Source organism: Scyliorhinus canicula, chromosome 2 (assembly GCF_902713615.1).
Source record: "Scyliorhinus canicula chromosome 2, sScyCan1.1, whole genome shotgun sequence".
Taxonomy (NCBI): Eukaryota; Metazoa; Chordata; class Chondrichthyes; order Carcharhiniformes; family Scyliorhinidae; genus Scyliorhinus; species Scyliorhinus canicula.
Genome location: NC_052147.1, coordinates 134,748,716 through 134,769,324, shown reverse-complemented (window position 1 = coordinate 134,769,324; position 20,609 = coordinate 134,748,716). Strand labels below are relative to the sequence as shown.

At 45.5% G+C, this 20,609-nt stretch overlaps 1 protein-coding gene and 1 pseudogene across 1 annotated transcript in view; both read left to right on the top strand.

Annotated features, from left to right (window-relative positions):
* LOC119958521 (receptor tyrosine-protein kinase erbB-4-like) overlaps nt 1–20,609 on the top strand; it is a 1,233,387-nt gene that overhangs the window by 961,503 nt on the left and 251,275 nt on the right. The gene's annotated exons all lie outside the window — the stretch shown is intronic.
* On the top strand, nt 9,920–10,160 carry LOC119958537 (annotated as a pseudogene).

Here is a 20,609-nt window from a genome sequence, read left to right as displayed (position 1 = left end):
GTTGGATATTACAATTGCAGAGTATTCCGCTTTGTCCAGCCCCAGAAGCATTGTTTTCCCCACCGCAAATAAGTCAATTCTGGTGTATACGTTGTGCACTGGGGAGAAGAAGGAAAACTCCTTCTCCCCTGGTTGGGTGAACCTCCAGGGGTCCACCGCTCCCATTTGTTCCATACAGCGACTGAGTTCCTTTCCCATGTTTGAGATTTTCCCTGTTTTGGGGTTTGATCTGTCAGTCATTGGATCCTGTACACAGTTGAAGTCCCCCCCCCCCCCCCCATGATTAGTCAGTGTGTCGCTATGTCGGTGATTTCTGCCTTGGTCTTTTTGATGAAGTTCAGGTTGTCCCAGTTGGGCACGCACTGTGGTAAACCACTGTTGCCCCTCTATTAGAGGATGTATGGTAGGACCTGTACTACAGGTACGTTGGTAGTCCCTGAGTATAAATATATGTGTCCTCCATGCTGCAGCCATTTTACCAGCTGCTGTGGGAGGCCAAATATCTTAGAGCAATAAAGCCTCAGTTGTATCCAACTCAAGTCTTTGTGCAATTGATCGTGCATCAATTTATTGCTCTAAGATTTTCAAAAGATGGACCTCCGTATCAAGCCAGATCGCCTACAGCTGGATCCGCATTCAAGCGACGCCAAAAAGGACTTTCAACATTGGCTAGCTTGTTTCGAGGCGTACATCAACTCGGCGCCCAGCCCTGCGGGTCTCGGAGGCTCAGAAGATACAGATCCTGTACTCAAGGTTGAGCTCCAGCGTCTTTCCGCTAATCCAGGATGCGCCAAACTACGCTGAAGCCATAATGCTTCTCAAAGAGAATTAAGCTCAGAAGACGAATACGCTCTTCGCCAGGCACGTACTCGCCACTCGCTCTCAACTCCCTGATGCACTACACTCCATTCGGTCACTACTGTGCACTGCCACTAACAATGCACCCCATGAATGTCATTTTGCCTTCCCCAGGGAGTCCACATCCGGGGTGTCGCTCCCGATTTGGCTCGCAGCTCCAGGACCCGTCCTACTCCGCAGGCACGTCCGACTCCACAACGCGGACCCGTTGGTGGAGAGGGTGCAATGGCTCCATGCAAACCCCCAGTTTGCCAACGTGGCATACCCCGATGGCCGCCAGGATACTGTCTCCCTCAGGGACCTGGCACCAGCAGGTTCCCCACCCACACACACCCCCGGCCTGGTGCCACCCTCCCCTCCCCCGGCGCTCCCAGCAGCAACCTCCCAGGACCATTTGTTCTCCCCCTACCCACGTCCGAGGATGAAGAGGATTTCGGCACGCTCCCGGAGTCACCGGACATCAGACCAGCATCAGCATCACCACCACCACTACGTCGCTCCCATTGGCACATCAAGGCCCCGGACCGGTTAAACCTCTAACGAGTCCACTGGACTTCAAAAGACACTTCTTTCTTCTCTCTATCGAATATTGTAAATGTAAAAACGATTTGTTGTATATAGTTCTCCACCACCCCCCGGACTCAATTTTATCAGGGGGTGAATGTGGTCAACCACTGTTGCACCTCTATTAGAGGATGTATGGTAGGACCTGTACTACAGGTATGTTGGTAGTCCCTAAGTATAAATATGTGTGTCCTCCATGCTGCAGCCATTTCGCCAGCTGCTGTGGGAGGCCACACATCTTAGAACAATAAAGCCTCAGTTGTATCCAACTCAAGTCTTTGTGCAATTGATCATGCATCACGCACATGTTAACTAGTACTACCGGTGCCCCATCCGGTGCTGACCATGACGTACCGTCCCCCGGGTAAGTAACCATCTTTGTCGCCCTAAACGTTGTCCTCTTGCTGATCAGTATTGCCACTACCCTGGCTCTCGTCCCGCAGCACGAATAGTAGGTCTGCCCCACCTAGCCCTTTCTTCCCCACAGTCGGTCCTGCTCTCTCAGGTGTGTCTCTTGGAGGAAGACTATGTCGGCTTTCATGTTTCTTAGGTGGGTGAGGACTCATTCCAGGTGACTATCCTGGTGGGGGACTTCTGTCTCCCCGTTCTTGTGGGATTAACCATACTTACCTTTCGTACGCACCCCTGCACTCCGTGGTTTCCCTTTGTTAGGGGGCCATCCAGGATGGCCACTGTTACTGCTCTCCCCATACGGTCAGGACTCTCCCCATACGGTCTTCCGAGCCCTTGGTTGCGGCACTTTCTAGCCTAATTGCTGTTCTCTTTCTAGCCTCTCTGTCCCTGTGTCCCCCTCCCCCGATTCCTCCCTCCCCCCCCCCTTATCAGGAGATGGGTTACTCACCATAGGATTCCTCGCCTTTGACTTGCCCAGGTAGCCACAGTATTAATATGGCTAGTCTAGTTCAGTTTCTGATCCATGGTAACCCCCAGGATGTTGATTGTGGGGGAGTGGGGGATTCAGTGATGGTCATACCATTGAATGTCAATGGGTGGTGGTTAGATCCTCTTTTGTAGGAGATGGTCATTGCCTGTCACTTGTGTGGCGCGAATGCTACGTACCACTTGTCAGCCCAAGTCTGGATATTGTCCAGGTTTTGCTGCAGTTGGACATGGACTGCTTCATTATCTGATGAGTCGCAAATGGTGCTGGACATTGTGCAATCACCTTCAAACATCCCCATTTCTTACCTTATGAAGGAAGGGAGGTCATTGATGAAGCAGCAGAAGATGGTTGGTCCTCGGGGAACCGAGGAACTCAAATGGAGTTATTCATTTCGGAAGGAGAGACAGAATGCCAGAGTGTTATTTTAATGGTGATAGATTGGAAAATGTTGATGTACAAAGGTACCTGAGGCTCCTAGCACACCAGTTACTGTAAGCAAGCATTTAGGTGCAGCAAACAGTTAGGAAGACAAATCATGACAAGAGGACTTGAGTATAGTGGCAAGAATGTCTTACTGCAGCTGAACATTGCTTTGGTGAGACCACACCTGTGGTAGTGTGTGCAGTTTGGTCTCCTGAACTAAAAAAGATATACTTGTGACAGAGGGAGTGCAGCGAACGTTCACCTGATTGATTCCTGGGATTGTAGGATTGTCATATGAGGAGAGGTAAAGTCGACTGGCCTTGTATTCACTGGAATTGATAAGAATGTGAGGGGATTTAATTGAAATGTATGAAGTTCTGACAGAGCTGGGCAGACTAGATGCAGGGATGTTGTTTCCTCTCATTGGGGGTCTAGAACAAGGGGTCACAGTCTCAGGATATGGGGTAGGCCATTTAGGACTAGGATGAGGAGAAACCTCTTTATTCAGCGGGTTGTGCACCTCTGGAATTCTCTACCATGGAAAGCTGTGGAGGCCAAGACACTGAATGTATTCAAAAAGGAATTAGATAGATTACTAGACTCAAAAAATATCAAGAGGTATAGGACGAGCCTTGGAATGTGGTGTTGAGATAGATGATAAACTATGAAAGCATTGAATGGTAGACCAGGTCTGAAGGGCCAAATGACCTACGCCTGCTCCTATTTTCTTTGTTCCTGACTGACGAGGAATTGTTAAGGAGATATCAAAGCTGTCAGGGGAGTGTCAAATCTGTCCAGAAGTGTTCTTTTCTGTCCAGAAGTGTCACATCTGTCCAGGAGTGTCAAACCTCTCCAGAAGTGTCAAATCTGTCCGGAAGGGTCAAATCTGTCCAGAAGTGCCAAAGGTATCAGGGAAGTATCAAATCTACCCAGAAGTGTCAAATCTGATCAGAAGTGTCAAATCTGTCCAGAAGTGTCAAATCTGTCCAGAAGTGCCAAACCTTTCCAAGAAGTGTCAATGCAGTCCAGTCAATGTGAAAGATGTCAAGGGACTGGCCAAAGATATTAGGTAGCTTGTGGGGTAAAGGCAAAGAATTGTGAGTGATGTGGTATGGGTTAACATGGGTAGACATTAAATTGACATGGGGATATGGGAGCAAATGGAGATGGGTAGAGAGGAAATAATTTGGCATAGGTGTATGGGGGCAATAGGTGAATGGGTTGGCATGGATGAGCATTGGGAGTGTATGGTGGGTGAGGGCTGTTTGTTGTATTTTTTTGTTGTTTTATTTAAACAAGAGATAGGTCTTCATCGAACTGACCTCTGCACCCAGCGGCCACTACACACGTTTTGGCGTCACCTGCTATATTTCAGCATCCCATCTCCCTCCGCATATCCTCAGCCAAAGCCTCCAGGGTAGTCAGAAAATGTTGGTGGCTGTCGTCGGCATGTTGTGCCATAATTTTATTCTCTTTTTGCACACGCTCTCTTTTACACGTGATCCACCTTCACTTTAAGAGGTGAAAACTGACTTTAAGTGGTGCTGGCCTCTCACATTCCCCCCCCCCCCCCCCCCCCCGCTCCCACCACTGCCCATCCCCATCACCCCCACACACCCATTCAGATGTGCGCCAACTCAGCAGTGCACTTTGCACTGGCAAAGTTTGGGTGCTGCTTGCACAGGAAGCAATGGGCATGTGTTAATCACACCCGTTTTCAGATCTTACTAAACATACGGCTAATGTTTACATTGGTATATCAGGACCAATTCAAAACCTACTCAGATAACTTTTGAAGATCTTTTCAAATATAGGTCTGTATTGTTTCATTGGTGTTGTTCCATAGATATTGTTTGTGTATTAATTTCCCTGTGAAAATTATGTATGAATTTTAGCCATTTCATACCTGGATGGAAAGCGCCACAGTAGAATTCAACGCATTTAAATGCACTTTCTGGAAATACATTTTCCAATGTATTCACTCAACTTTAGTGATCTGCAAATTACCACTTTGTAGAGATTTAACTGACAGGAGCTTTAAACTGTTATTTACTCACTGACAGTTTAAGTACCATACCACTATACATCACGATCGATTTCATTTCTTATAACATATCTCTTCTGCTATTAATGTCCACACAAAGCAAGTTGCCTTGCTCCGTGCCCCATGTCACTTGAATTCATGTACCATAAAAGTAATAACCTCAAGAAATAGTGGACCATCCAACTCAAATGATCAAAGTGAAGCAAACACAAAGTTTTAAAATGGGTTTAAGCAGAAATCTCTAATCCAGTACAGGTGGGCACATACTCTGTGTCCTAATAGCAGCAGGATTGGAAATGGGAGGGGGCAGCGATGCGATGGAGGCAGTAGGATCTGCTGACTATATAAAATGCATTTGCCAGTCCAATAATATTTGAGTTTGAGCTTCTGCTACTCGCCATATTTCTTACTGCATCTGACTTGTGCCGTTATTCAGATCGATTGTGTTTCTCTTTGGTATGAGTCCACTTTGTGCTTCAGGAACCAAACTCTTTGCAACGTGAATGAAAAGACATTTGAGAAGCACTCTATTGGCCTTCCTAAAAATAGTTGCTGCTGCCAAGGTCACATTTGGTGCCCATCACGTACTCTGAGAAGATGATGACCCAATTTCTAGTTTAATAGCTGCAGTCCATGTGGTGAATTATGCCAATGATGGCGTTAGGTAGGGAATTCCAGGATATTGGCAGTGAAGGAAGGTATGACACATCAGGACAACATATGAGTTAAGTGAGAACAGCACCAGGGGCCAGCGTTCAATTCTGGCTTTGGTTGACTGAGAGAAGTTTATACCTTCTCCCCAGGAGGCGTAGGTTTCCTCTGGGTGCTCCAGTTTCATCCCACAGTCCAAAAGATATGCAGGTTAAGTAGATTGATCATGCTACAATTGTCCCTCAATGCCTAAAGATGTGTAGGTTAAGTGGGGCTACAGGGATAGGGCAGGGGGTATAGCATTCTTTCAGAGGGTCTGTGCAGACTTGATGGGTCGAGTGGGCTCCATCTGCACTATAGGGATTCCATGATTCTGTGGTTTGGTCACTGTATCACCTCCTCCACAGCTTCATCCATTACATGGTCAATTTAACTGATGTCAGAATGCACAAGTTAGATCCTTGAAAGATATTGGGACCATTCATAATTGATCATCCTTCAATTGAGTAGAGTTGTGCCTGGATCCATTCATTTGCTACAGAGCTTAACAGGTAATGTAAGCCTACTATTGCACTGCTGGTATTGTGATTGGTGTAAGTTGATCTCAACTACCAAGTGATGTGATTTCTTGGGCACAGAATTGGAAGATCAGCAGGGATAGCAATGTACCTGCAACCTTGACTTTCTGATCCTGAACTGAGCTTCCAACCCTAAAACATTTCCACCATCAAGACGGCCTGCTTCCACCTCCATAACATCACTTGTTTCCACTCCTGCCTCAGCTCATCTGCTGCTAAAACCCTCATCCGTGGACTTGGGTATTTCATTACACTCCTGCCCACTGTTCAATCACCTGTGAACTTAAGTTCATCTGAAGCTCTGCTGCCCATATCCTCCCTCACACTATTCAGTACTGCTTACATTGGATCGCTCTACAGCATTGCCTCAATTTTACAACTCTCAGCTGGGATTCTCCAATCCGAGTTCGCTGCCTGCGAGAATGGAGAATTTGGCGCTTAACCAAAACTCCATTCCCTGCAGCAGGACTGGAGACCCTTGCCTGCGTGAAGAGACGTAGAATGCCGGCCCTTGTTTTTGCTTGCAAACTTCTCCACAGCCTCACCTCTCCCTATTTCAGTAACCACCTCCAGCCCTACACACCTCTGCAATCTCTAAATCTGGCCTATTGCACAGCCCTGATTGTCCCCACTGCGGTTTTCAGGGCTGTTCTTGGGCGCTAACCTCTGGAATTCCCTTCCTAAACCTCTATACTTTTCTATTCCACTCTCCTCCCCTAAGTTACTCCTTAATATCAACTCTTTGACAAATCCTTTGAAAAATGAAAATCGCTTATTGTCACGAGTAGGCTTCAAGTTACTGTGAAAAGCCCCTAGTCGCCACATTCCGGCACCTGTCCGGGGAGGCTGGTACGGGAATCAAACCGTGCTGCTGGCCTGTTTGGTCTGCTTTAAAAGCCAGCAATTTAGCCCAGTGAGCTAAACCAGCTCCTCCCACCTGTCCTATTATTCCTTTATATTGCACCATGTCAAACCTTGCTTTATGATTGCTAGTGTGAAGAACCTTGGGATGTTTTACAACCTTAACGGCGCTAAATAAATACAAACTGTTGTCTCCTGTGTTGGCTCACCACTTGCCCACTGAAGTAGAATTTTTCTGCCTTATTGGGCTTCTCCACGAGTGGATTGAAGTGAGAATGGTTCATACAAATGCTGCTGAGAGGAGTTGCAGCTGGCATCGTCCAAAAGTGAGCCCTGTTCTGCCTGCCAGATTCTATGAGTTTCTTTCCTTTGTTCAGTCACAACCATAGCAACAGCCATTTTATGGATTAATAGCAGAAGAAATGCGAGGCATATTTTGACAAGTCGTTTTCCCAGAGTCTCCATTATTATATCATTTCCACTTGTTTATCTATCTGCACGCTGTTCGCCAAATTCTTGCTGCATGTCACAGTGACAAAAATATAAGCCTTGTCTGTAGTTTCTCTGCATTTCATGTCATTTTTAAATAGCAGTTTTAAGCACCTTCATTAGAAGCTAGCATGATTGCAGTGATGGAATATCCAATTTACAGCTTTTCTTTGTGAAAGGGATATAAAATTCTGACATACAAACGTTCTTGATCATCGATATACCATGAGAGGTTTTCCTAAAATCCTTTCAGGACAGACTATGAGAAGAAAGCTGGTCAGAAAAATCAATTAAATTCGTGGCCGTATGAGCTAGGTGTAAAGAGACACAAAGGCATTTCATCACCTCGCGCCTGTTCCGCCATTCACTTAGATTATGGCTGATCTGTACCTTGTCCTGTCCTGTGACAAAAACTAGATTTCTACTGTTTTTCGACTTGAAAATTTGACTGATTTAACATCCAGAGCCTTCTGGGCGAGGGAGTTCCAGATTTTCACTGCACTAGGTGTGAATTAAATGAGCCTAATCTATTTTGTGCAAAGTTGTGCCCAGCCAGTACATATTGGTGGTTCTCATTATGATTGTAGGTGATTATTCCCATGCTCTGGATCCGAAGGTAGTTAAGGCTGTTGGTATTTCCGAAGCCAATACTCAGGAATCCGCTGCCTGAGTATTTTATTATGTCATAGGTACCATATAAATGCAGTTGTTGATGCAATTGGGCAGACATTCTCAAATTACTTCCATCTGCTGTGTGCCATTAGTGGCAAAGACAGACAGCCATTGTCATTGGCATCTGCAAGAGGCTCATCATCTTGGATTTGGGTGCAGGAAGGCTCAGGGCGTAGGCCGACTGTCCCCCTCTACAGCCTAAAAACCTGCGTTTACCTCTATGGAATGATCAGTCAAAGTTCTCGGGCAGCACGATGGCGCAGTGGTTAGCACCGAGACTACGGCGATGAGGACCCGGGTTGTAATCCCGGCCCTGGGTCACTGTCCGTGTGGAGTTTGCATATTCTCCCCGTGGGTTTCACTCCCACAACCCAAAGATGTGCTAGCTAGGTGGATTGGTCACGCTAAATTGCCCCTTAATTGGAAAAAAATATAATTGGGTACTCTAAATTTATAGGAAAACAAATCAGTGAAAATTCTGGCAAAGTTGTACACATCTTAGATGTGGAGCGGAATTCTTCGACCCCCCCCCCCCCCCCCCCCCCCCCCCCCCCGCCCCGCAGGACCGGGGAATCGCCCGGGGCCGGCGTAAATCCCGCCCCTACCATGGCCGGAATTCTCCGCCACCCGGGAATCAGCGGGGGCGGGAATCACGCCCCGCCAGTTGGCGGGCCCCCCCGCGGCGATTCTCCGGCCCATGATGGGCCGAAGTCCCGCCGCTGTCAGGCCTCTCCTGCCGACATGGTTTAAACCACCTCTGTGCTGGCGGGATTGGGGGTGCAAGTGGGCCCCCGGGGTCCTGAGGGGGGGCGCGGGGTGATCGGATCCCGTGGGGTGCCCCCACGGTGGCCTGGCCCGATCGGGGCCCACCAATCGGCGGGCGGGCCTGTGCCATGGGGCACTCTTTTTCTTCCGCCGCCGCCACAGCCTCCACCATGGCGGAGGTGGAAGAGACCCCCTCCACCACGCATGCGCCAGTGGTGACATCAGCGGCCGCTGACGCTCCATCGCATGAGCGGACTCACGCCGACCGGCGAAGCCCTTTCGGCCAGCCCCGACGCCGATCGTCTTAGCACCAAAGTTTTGGTGCCAGTCGGCGGAGTGGGAGCCATTCCGGCGCGGGCCTAGCCCCTAAAGGTGCAGAGAATTCCGCACCTTTGGGGTGGCCCGACGCCTGAGTGGTTGGCGCCACTCCGCTACGCCGGGACCCCCCGCCCCGCCGGGTAGGGGAGAATTTTGCCCGTGATTTCGAGCTAACGTATCTATTGTGCTCAGTTTCCTTCCCATTTCAATAGGCCCTGTATAAGTAAGGTGGTCGTGCGCTTAACAATGGGAGCACTTGCAGAATACAAATGAAGCACAATAAATACCGATGATGTTCATCTGAAACACTGTTGATTACAAAGGGTTAACGCTATTGCTCGGTCTCTGGTATAGCTGTCTGTTGAACATTGACTGATCTCAATATCATTCAGTGTAACAATGATGACACCGGCATCTATCAGCAACTATCAAAAAGAACAAATTTTCTCTTGACAGTAGTTTAATTTCAAAAGCAAATTTCTCAGTTTATGTGTTCATTGATTTTATTTCATTCCTCTGGCGGCCCAAGTGCATTTTAGCTCTGTTGGATTTGCATGCCTTCAAAAGGCATTTTCGTGAAGAATATAAGATTAATGAGTAAAATAGCTCTTTATTGAACTTATGCTGAATTTGCAGTAAATATGTAGCAATTTGGGTGTTTAGAAGGAAAGATTATCTCTTCCATACTTTGACTTTAGGAAGTGGTGTATTTGGAAAGTTCAACATACGCATATTACAGATTAGAGTTGAAGCCAAGGAAGCAAGAATAAGTTTAGATTTAGTGGCTGCAAAATGGGGGGCCACTTTGGAAGCTTGACCAAGTTATGACACATCGTCACCCATGCCATCTCTCCCTTTGAACAGAAGGAGTTGCAAATTTTTTCTCCAAAGGAATTCCCAATACATGGGGGAGATTGAAGAGCTCCATGTTGGTCCTCCATTTGTGTTGTCATACCTTATTTATTCTTGAGCCAACCATGAACGTGAATTGTCACAAAGGAAGAACCCGGCTGACTATGTGAATGATAATTGAATGGTGGTATGTGGAGGGTATAATTTCTGATGATGTACCAAGGGTATTCATGACCAACTGTTTGCTTTCATTGAAAATATTGTCTCTTTGTGTTTAAAAAGGAAGTAGTTATAGTGTAAAAAATATATATTAGGAATAGATTGGACTGTCGCTAACTATTGAGAGCATCACCGCAGGGAAACTAGTTTGGGAAATTCGATCAGGAAGGATAAAGCAGATACTCAGCATTGTATCGTCAGAAGGAGGGAGGTTATGGAAAGATTAACACTGACAAAAGAAATGTGGTATAAATTGTGACAGCACTGGTTTTCAAAGACAATGTGGGATCTTGAAATGTGTTTTTAGCAGAACAGGGACAAAAGATGTAATCAGACCAAAAAAAGTGGCAGAGATCCGAGAAATGCGCCGTGCTGTATTCCTGACATTATTGAGAACAGTCCTAAAGAAGCTCTGTGTCTTGGCTGTATGCAAATGATGCAAACACCACATGTCCCCAGCAAAATAGGAGCTTGAAAGATAAAATAATTTCCTGCCATATTCCGGATCGATCTGTTAAATTGACATTAAAAGCAATGACTATCAAATCGTAATGAGGCACTTACAGCTTTTAGTGAGATTATCGAGATTTTAGCTTCAACAGATCTATCTACCTGGGGTGAAATTCAGTTTACATCAGAAAAGCATGAGGGCTATATTTTCTCCTTAGTGACATTGTAACATAGGCAGAAAGGAGAGGCAATTCAGATGTTTCTGTAGTGTAGTGGTTATCACGTTTGCCTTGCACATGTAAGGTCCCCGGTTTGAAACCGAGCAGAAACATTACCCCAACAAAAATCTTTATTGGGTTCCTTCTGTGGTTTAGTGGTATAGATCACTACTGAGCTGGCAATCTACAGATCTAGAGCAGTGCTCCAAGGTTCCAGGCTCGAATCCCACCATGGTAGATGATCAAATTTGAATCCAATAGCTTCTATTTTACTTACTCCTCAACAGCACTGTGGGTGCACCTACACCATATAGGCAGCAGTTCAAGAAAGTGGCTCACTATCACCTTTTGAAGATAATGAAAATTATTGGATGGGAATGAAAAATGCTCGCCCAGGGTCGCCCACGTCCCATGAATGAATAAATACAAACCGTCCCAGTAAACAATCCCAGCAGAAGAGACATTGAGGGTGTGTAGATAACTTTCTCCAAACATGGGCAACTCTGTTGTAATTAGAAGTAAATCAATATGTCATAATGTGTTTCCCATTATATGCCCATCACCAGGTCTATGGTGATGGGCCTATATAACCGGGTATAGGTTTATATCACGGTTACTATTATGTGGCATATTTAGAGTTACTGTGAACTGCAATAGGACAAAATGGTTAAAACGCTGAACCTGCTGTTATCTCCCCAAATGATTAAGAGAACATTAAACCACTGAAGACATATGTGTGAGTGTACCTAATTGTAATGTTGGAATGGCATGGTGGCACGGAGCATCCAATTATAAAGGGATAATGTAGTGATTATGCTACTAGATTTGTAATCCAGAAAACCTGGGCTAATCATTCAGACAACTCTGAATTTTAATATCACCGTGGCAGTTTGAGAAGTTCAATTCAGTTTGTAAAGAATTCTGGAAATGAAAAAGGCTGGTATGTGGTAAGTGACGAGGAGGCTGTTGCATTGTCATAAAAAAGCCAACTGGTTCACTAATACCCTTTAGGGATGGAAACCTGCTGCTCTTACTTTGTGTACCTCCAGCCCCACATCAGTATGGTTGATTTATAACTGCCCTCTGAAGTAGCCGAGCAAACCATTCAGTTGTATCAAACTGCTACTGCAGTGGTTAAGAAGGTGCTATTTCCCCTTCACAGGATATCAAGGGATGATCACTATATACTGGCCTTGCTGGTAATGTCCAAATCCCTAGAATGAGTGTTAAAATAATAATCAATGTACACATATATAAAAATAAATAAATATGTATATATAGATACAGTTTCCCTGCTGCTCCAATACATTTTGTGATAGTTGCTGCTCAAAGCATTCCATTTATGCTGCAATTAAAGGTTAACCCTGTAACTTTTTCCTCTTAACCAGGGGTCCCCAGAATGACTGGACTTTTCCTGTCTGCTCAATGCCTGCAGGGACTGCTTTACTTCAAAAGCAGACGTGATCATATTCCCAGTTCAGTGAGAATAGTCCTTGGAGCTATTAATATTGCTGAATAGCTTCATGAAATGGAAAATGCTGACTTAACAACCGGGTATGAGCTGAGGAGAGAATCTGGAGAAGTTCTTCGAGTAAAGCAGTCCGAGCACTTGAGTCTCAGCTCTGCTCCACAGTCCCTTGACAGAGGAATAATAGAATAGCAAAGAGAGCTGTGAAATTGGGATTGTTTACTGTAGAGATTGAATCCACATTAAAGAATCGTGGAGTATTATGCAACTCACCAGTTTTAAGCATCTCTTCACCCTAAGTGTTCCTCTTTGCTAGGCTGCATGTTCTCCCATTTATTACTGGTGACCTTGCTGATGAGAAAAAACATTTTCAGCAAATATATCCAAACGTACTCAGCGTATTGCATTTACCTGCTTATAGTGCAGAGAGTGTCAATCCAGCAATGCAGATGCCGCGATTGGATATTAACACTCAATACTCAACTCTGACCTTGCATTTCAGCCCCTCATCTCACTTCACCCTCTCAGGCAGCCTGACATGACACCAGTGGACAGTTGTTCTGTGATAAAGACTCCAAATCCTGGAACAAAAATAGCATGTTGATCTGGGAGGTAATAGTTGTTGAATCAGACAGACCTGTAAACCATACTTTGGGTAATACTTACATAGCTCAACTTCACTTTTTGTCCCTGTTCTTAAACAAGGTCCAAGGTAGAAAAGAGAAACTAAGACACCGTGAAGAGGTGACAAAGAACAAAGAAAAGTACAGCACAGGAACAGGCCCTTCGGCCCTCCAAGCCCGTGCTGACCATACTGCTTGACTAAACTACAATCTTCTACACTTCCTGGGTCCGTATCCCTCTATTTCCATCCTATTCATGTATTTGTCAAGATGCCCCTTAAATGTCACTATCGTCCCTGCTTCCATCACCTCCTCCGGCAGCGAGTTCCAGGCAGCCACTACCCAAAGCTTCACCCTTAAAATCCGATAGATTGCAGAAGAGAAAGAATGAAAGAGAAAAAATGGGCAAATGTACTTTTACAAATTCAGAATGTCTGAAGATCGCCTTTGAGGCACTTTTGAACTATTGTCATGATTGTAATGTGGGAATTTAGCAGCCCATTTGCACCCAGCAATCTCCCAGAACCAACTATGTGAAAATTACCAAATAATCTGTTTTAGTGATGCTACTTAAGGGATAAATATCATCCAGGACACCTGGAAGGTCTCAGCCCCGCTGACTCAATACCCATCCCCCACCCCCTCTCAGCCAGTTTCCCCCACTCTCTCCACCCCTTCCATCCACCTCCCAGGCTCTTCATAGAAATAATGGCCTGATATCTTGTGCATCTACCCGGTGCACAAATGAAACTTCAATTTAATGCTTCATCCAAAAGATGATACCACTTAAAGTGCAGCATGTCCTCGGTACTGTGCTGATTGTGCCAGCCTGGATTATATGATCAAGCCTCTGGAGTGGGATTTGAAACCACATCCTTCTTCCATCATTTCCTGCTCCTGGGAACGACTGTGTTTTCGCAAGGGACAATGAGAAGAGCCCTTGTTAAATTCAAGTGAGGTGAAGGACATGGGAAAGTGTGTTGTCTCACATGCTTGGAGTTTGTCGGAGCAAGTGGAACAAAGTCAGAGGATCACTGACTTTAGTAGCATCACTAAAACAGAGAGAGGCAAGAGAGATTGTGACAGACTCTGGAGGCTTGCAGATAACATGCAATATTCAAACGTTAGTTGTTTGAAATAGTAGAAGAAAGAGCAAAGAACAAAGAAAAGTACAGCACAGGAACATGCCCTTCGGCCTCCAAGCCTGCGCCGACCATGCTGTCCATCTAAACTAAAATCTTCTACACTTCCGGGTCCATATCCCTCCATTCCTATCCAATTCATGCATTTGTCAAGATGCCCCTTAAACGTTAAACGTCCCTGCTTCCATCGTTCTCCTCCTCCGACCTCCTCCGGCAGTGAGTTCCAGGCACCCACTATCCTCTGTGTAATAAAAAGTACATTTGCTTCTGCCTTAGTTGCAACACAGACTAATTCTGCCAAGCCAACATTCATATGAGTAGCGCCAGTTAAACCAGGCATGAGCTGCTGAGATGGTACTCGTGATGATGAAAACTTCCAGATGGAATAATCTAAAGATGCATCTTGAAGATTTCACGTGATAGGGCTGTAACTATTTCCTTTGAGCTTGTTAAATTGTGGGATTGTTCTTACGAAGGAAGATTGTTGACACACTGTTTTGGAAACACATAGGGCGAGATTCTCCCAAAACGGGAGAAATCGTAAAGCTGCCGTAAAACCAGGGCGGGTTTTACGGCAGCGCGCCCCTTCCCGACGGGGGACCGATTCTGGTCCCCGGTCGGGGCTAGCAGCCCGACGCCGTAGGCTCCGGCAAGACGGGCTTAACGAAAATCGTTAAGCCCGCTTGCCGGAGTTAGCGCCGGCTGACGCGTCATATGACGTCAGCCGCGCATGCGCAGTTTGGAAGACTCCAAACCGCGCATGCGCGGGTGACGTCATCGCGTTTTTGCGCGAAACCCATGCATGCGCGGGCCGGGTTGCCCCTCAGCCGCCCCGCGAATGGATACTGCGGGGCGGCGGAAGGACAAGTAGTGCGCGGGCATCGGGCCCACTGCCCGCGATCGGTGCCCACCGATCGCGGGCCCATGGCACCCTTGGCACGGCCGTGGTACTGCCGTGCCAATCGATGCCATGGTTATTAATAGCGAGTTTGTGACGCCGTTTTCACGAACGGCAAGACCAGGTGTGTTTGCCGTTCGTGAAAACGGCGTAAAGGGCTGGGACTTCGGCCCATCTAACAGCTGAGAATCGCTGCCGGCCGTAAAAAAACGGCGGCAGCGATTCGGGTCGGGACTTCGGCGGGAGGGGGGGAGGAGAATAGCGGGAGGGCGGCAAAAATGTCGGGAAGGCCCTCCCGCTATTCTCCGACCCGTCGTGGGGGTCGGAGAATTTCGCCCATAGTCTTTTGTAGTGGATGACTACCTCAGGTTTTATCACCAGAGCGCAGCAGGTACATGTTTCTGCCTATTCCATATTTTATAGAACGTGGTCAGTCTATTTTTCTTTCCCCTTTGAAGTAGCTTTCCTTCATACAAATTGCAAATCTTTGATCAAGGATGTGGACACTGGTTTATTTCTCATACTGATTCATGTAGAATTGTATTTTTGGACCTCTTCAACCTTATTTCTATTTCTCACCATATAAAGATCCCGCACACAACTTGTACACATAGAACATCCAGTGCAGAAGGAGGCCATTCAGCCCATCGAGTCTGCACCAACCCACTTAAGCCCTCACTTACACCCTATCCCCCGAACCCAATAACCCCTCCTAACCTTTTGGACACTAATGGCAATTTAGCATGACCAATCCACCTAACCTGCATGTCTTTGGACTGTGGGAGGAAACCGGAGCACCCGGAGGAAACCCACGCAGACACGGGGAGAACGTGCAGGATTGGCTGAACAAATAAAAGTAAAATACTGTGGATGCTGGAAATCTGAAATAAAAACTGGAAAAACTCAGCAGGTTGGCAGCATCTGTAGAGAGTGAAACAGACTGTATGAGTCTCCTTCAGAACTAAAGAGAGGGAGAAATGTGAAGGGAAGGCGACGTGTCTCTATTTAAATTTTTTAATATTGCGGCACCCTTTTTAAAGGGTGCACTGATCTTTAAAAATCCTAATATTCTGGTGGGCCGGGATCATTCAGAGTCCACCCCATCAGCGTGTTATCTTGGGACCCACCTCTTCACTCTTACTTGGCAAAGAGTTAAAAAATGCGACGGGGTAACCTAGAAAAGCCATTGGCAGGCTACCCTCCACTTTTTACGCCCGGAAGACACTTTGCCAAAACAACTGACAAAATTCCACCATCAGTTTCTTTCTCCACAGATTCTGCCAGACCAGTTGAGTTTTTCATCATTTTCTGTTGGATGAACAATAGCTTGGTAAGCTATTGAATCCCTGGAGTGCAGAAGGCCTTTTGGCCTATCAAATCTCCGAAAGAACACCCTACCCAGGCCCACTCTTCCATACTAGCCCCACAACCCGATCTGACCTGCATATCTTTGGACACGAAGGGGCACTTTTAGCATGGCCAACCCACCGAGCCTGTACAGGCCTATGGGAGGAAACCGGGACACCTGGAGGAAACCCACGCAGATGCGGGGAGAACTTGCAAATTCCACAGTCACACAAGACTGGAATTGAACCCAGGTCGCTGGCATTGTGAAGTTTGTTTCCCAAAGATTTCTCCTCAGTGATGCAGGAACCTTATGCGCTTTAGATTTAATGGCTGAATGTTGAATATCACGCTCCACCCTTGACCTCCACCATTTAGAAAGACGAGGGCAGCAGATATATGGGAACAGCACCATCTTCAAGTTCCCCTCTACGTCACGCACCATCCTGACTTGGAACTATATTGCCGTTGCTTCGCTATTGTTGGGTCAAAAACATGGAACTCTCCTTAACAGCACTGTGGCTGTACCTACACCATACAGGCAGCAGTTCAAGGAGATGACTCACCATCACCTTCTCAAGGCAATTAGGGAGTAGCAATAAAAATATTGGCCTAGCCAGCGATGCCCATGTCCCGTGAAGGAATAAATAAAAACTGTTGATATAGCCCTTCAGTCAATGTTCTCCATAAAATGCATATTAAATAATACCTCCAGTAACAAGCTCCCTGTTAACCTATCGTCCCCCAAATGAACCATGGAGGAAGGGAATCAGCAGCAAACCTGCCTTGTCAGATCTCAAAGGCAGAATCAGCACCAGATGTGAAAGAACTCACAGTGTTCCAGCAGCGGGTTACCAAACGTCTTTGTTACAATAAGACCAGGATAAGAAGAGCACTCACCATGCGAGGGAAGGAAATGATGGAAAGGAAGAAAGGAGCTGATATTCCAGATTGCATTGCCAATCAGGAGCGATCTGGTGTGTTTTAGCCAGTTAGCAAATCAATATGAATAGCACTCACATGAATTTAATGGAAGATATTTTTAAATTCAGATGAGTCTAATCTCACCCGACAAGGACATCAGGCCTCTTTGATTGGTATGCTATCGGATTTTATCCATATTAAATATGATTACTCGCAGGCTTGGTCGCTGAAACAGCTGCTGAAAACCTGAGACAATTTCCTCAGGGAGCAAGATGCAGTCAGCGATCATCCAGAGAGATTTCTGTTTGTCTGATCCAAACATTGTTTTCCGACCTACAGCAAAAAAAATTAAGACAACCTCGCATCAGATTAAGCTCCCTGACAACACAGAATTTAAAAAAAATATTTTCGAACAATCTCCTTAATTCATCATTGTGCTCTGCAATAGCATGCACAGATGCTGAGATATGTAGGAATTAATTTAGTCATTTAGAGCCTGAAAGATTGCAAGGATGGGCAATATGTTCCACACAAAGTAATTTGCAGTCACATCTTTGACTTCATTATAAAACCAGGACATATTTATAATCTATGATGATAGTTTTCCTTCGCACAAAAGCCTATACATTATGTGATGGAACATATCACCCTGCAGTGTGACAGTCAGCCGAAATGAGGACTGGCAACGGTAAATGCATGAGGTGCATCAAGTTAGAGAAATGATTGGACCTAATATTTTTGAAAAGTCAATGTGATTTACTTAGCAAAGTAATAAAGGACCTTTTGTACTATAATGAATCTCATATCAAAGCTCCCAATTTCCGTTCCATGAGAAAAGCATAGTCAGAATGGCTGGATAGTACAAAAATGTCCTGACATTTCATGAGGTGAAGAATGCTTCTTGTTTTTGTTTATCTTTAATATTTAAAATTAATATGTTAAAAGTCTACCACTATCATCCTGAACCATTTTATTGTATAATATGTTATTTTTAATCAGTTATCAGATTAACTATAAGATACACTTTCTGCATTTGCTTCAATAATATCATGTTCCTGTTCATTTTGAGGAGGTTGTGATAAATAGATTAACTGAATATTAGAAGCGCATACCCTAACTGGATCACAAAAGAACATCACCCACACAGCCTGTCTCAACGCCACCAAACACAGGATGTGTTTTAATTCTGTGACAGTCTTAAAGATAAGAACAAAACACTCAGTTGCCTGTCTCTGAGCCAGCAGGTTGTGGGTTCAGGCCCCACTTCAGGGACTTGCACATTTAAGTGCAGCATTGAGGCAGCATTGGCAGTGAACCCTGCCCTGCTCTGTGGATGTAAGAATTGCCCAACTGTAATGTGGCCTTTAATACAAAATCCTATTTAGATACAAGTAGTTGTTGTTACACTTGCTGTATTTGTGCATCAACTGACATCATGGGGAAAGGTTAACCAGCCGATATCTCATTGCTGCCTGTGGGATCTTGCTGTGCACAACATGGCTGCCACACATCCTACATAACAACAGTGACTTCAGTATATCAGAAATATTTATTTGGCCATATGGTGGTTTGGGACATCCTGATGTTGAGAAAAGCAATGTAGAAATGCAAGGCTTCTTTACAGATGTGAGAGGCCATATGATTCATCCAGCTTTCCCTTTACAATGTACGGGGTGGGATGAGGCAAGAGATGCATCACAGTTGGGCACCAAATTGAAGTGATATTGGTGGCATGCCTCCAGTACCTACCCAGTTCCACCATCACAAAGTCCCAACCACTTTCGGAATTAGGCTACTAACACTGTTGCGACAAGCCATGGAATCCAACATGTCAGTTACTTCTGGAGCAAAGTGACTTGTTGTGGAAAGGAGTGGGGGTTAAGGAGGAGCAAAAACCTACTCCCAATACTTAGCTTTGGGAGAGTGCATTACAGCGAGTGTAACGATATCTACTTGTATCTAAATAAGATTTTTACCACATGAGAACACCCCAAGGTGCTCCAGAGGGCAGGATTTAACATTGAGCCACCAAAGGAGCTTTTAGGACAAATGTCCAAAAGCTTCATCAAAAAAGTAAGCTTTAAGGAATGGCTTGAAGGAGGAAAGAAAGGTTATTAGGCTGAGGAGAATTGTAGCTCTGAGGATCTGGACAGCTGAAGGCATGTGGAGCAATAAAAATCAGGAATGTGCAAGAGATCAGAATTGGAGGAGCTCAGCAATCATAGTCGCTCGTAGGGCCATAGGAGGTAGGGAGAGGTGAGGTCACAAGGGGATCAGGTCTTTTGACTCCAGGAGTGAGTGGGATTGGCATGTGTTGTGCACGACCCACCTATTTCTTGTTGAGAGTCCCAATCCGAGTTAAAAAGCATCCCTGCATCTTTTAGATGAATTTGCAGTGCACCCATTTAAAGGTGTGCTTGAAACTTGCATCATTTTGGGCAAATGGCTATCAGACTCCCCTGTGGACTTCCACATGCCGATTGTTTGTTTATGTGAGGAGTAGGTGGCTGACATTTGGCTTCTGTCATCAAGCTGCCGGTGGAATGATTTCAAACGTTTTAGCCCCATAGAATGTCTTTCTTTGCAAGCATACACCCAATCCTTCCTGGAGATTGCTATTGAGCTCACTTCCACCACGCTTTTAGGTAGTGCATTGCAGATTACAACAACTCGCAGTGTGAAATATGTTTTTCCCTCATCTCTCTTCTACTTCTTTAGCCAATTATTTTCAAGCTGTCCCCTCTGGTTGCCGACCTTCCTATCGATCTACCACATCAAAACCCTTCACGTTTGCTGTCTGAGTGTTCCATTACCAGATATCAGTTATTGTTCAAGAGCTTTATTTTTCTAAAGCCTTATATTTTGCTCTCAAAGCCACCTTCCTGCTTCTAGTAAATAATATCCCAAACTGTTCAACTGGTGCATTATTACCTTTCGGTCAGGTAGCACTTTTGGTAGGAAAAATATATAACTACAATGGAAAATCAGTGTCACAAATATAATAAGAATAGTGTGGAACTAGGTGAAGCAGAGAGGGACCTATGTGTGATAACAATTTTGGCACTTGGCATTAATCACTGGAGCAGCAATTCTAAAGGCCCAGAGCTTCCTTGGGTGAGGCACCTCACACTGCATCCTGCTTTTTCAATTAATTCCTGCAATTTGCAAATCAAAAACATTTCATCCTTTAAGTTGCTGAAAACTGACACAGTAAGGGCAAGTAGGCATCTGGGACCATATTGAATCAGAGGAAATTCAATGTCAAATCAGATACAGAAATAGAAATGGGGAGGGAATGAAGATTGGATTGAGGCAGAAAGAAATTAGAGACACAAAGGAAAGGT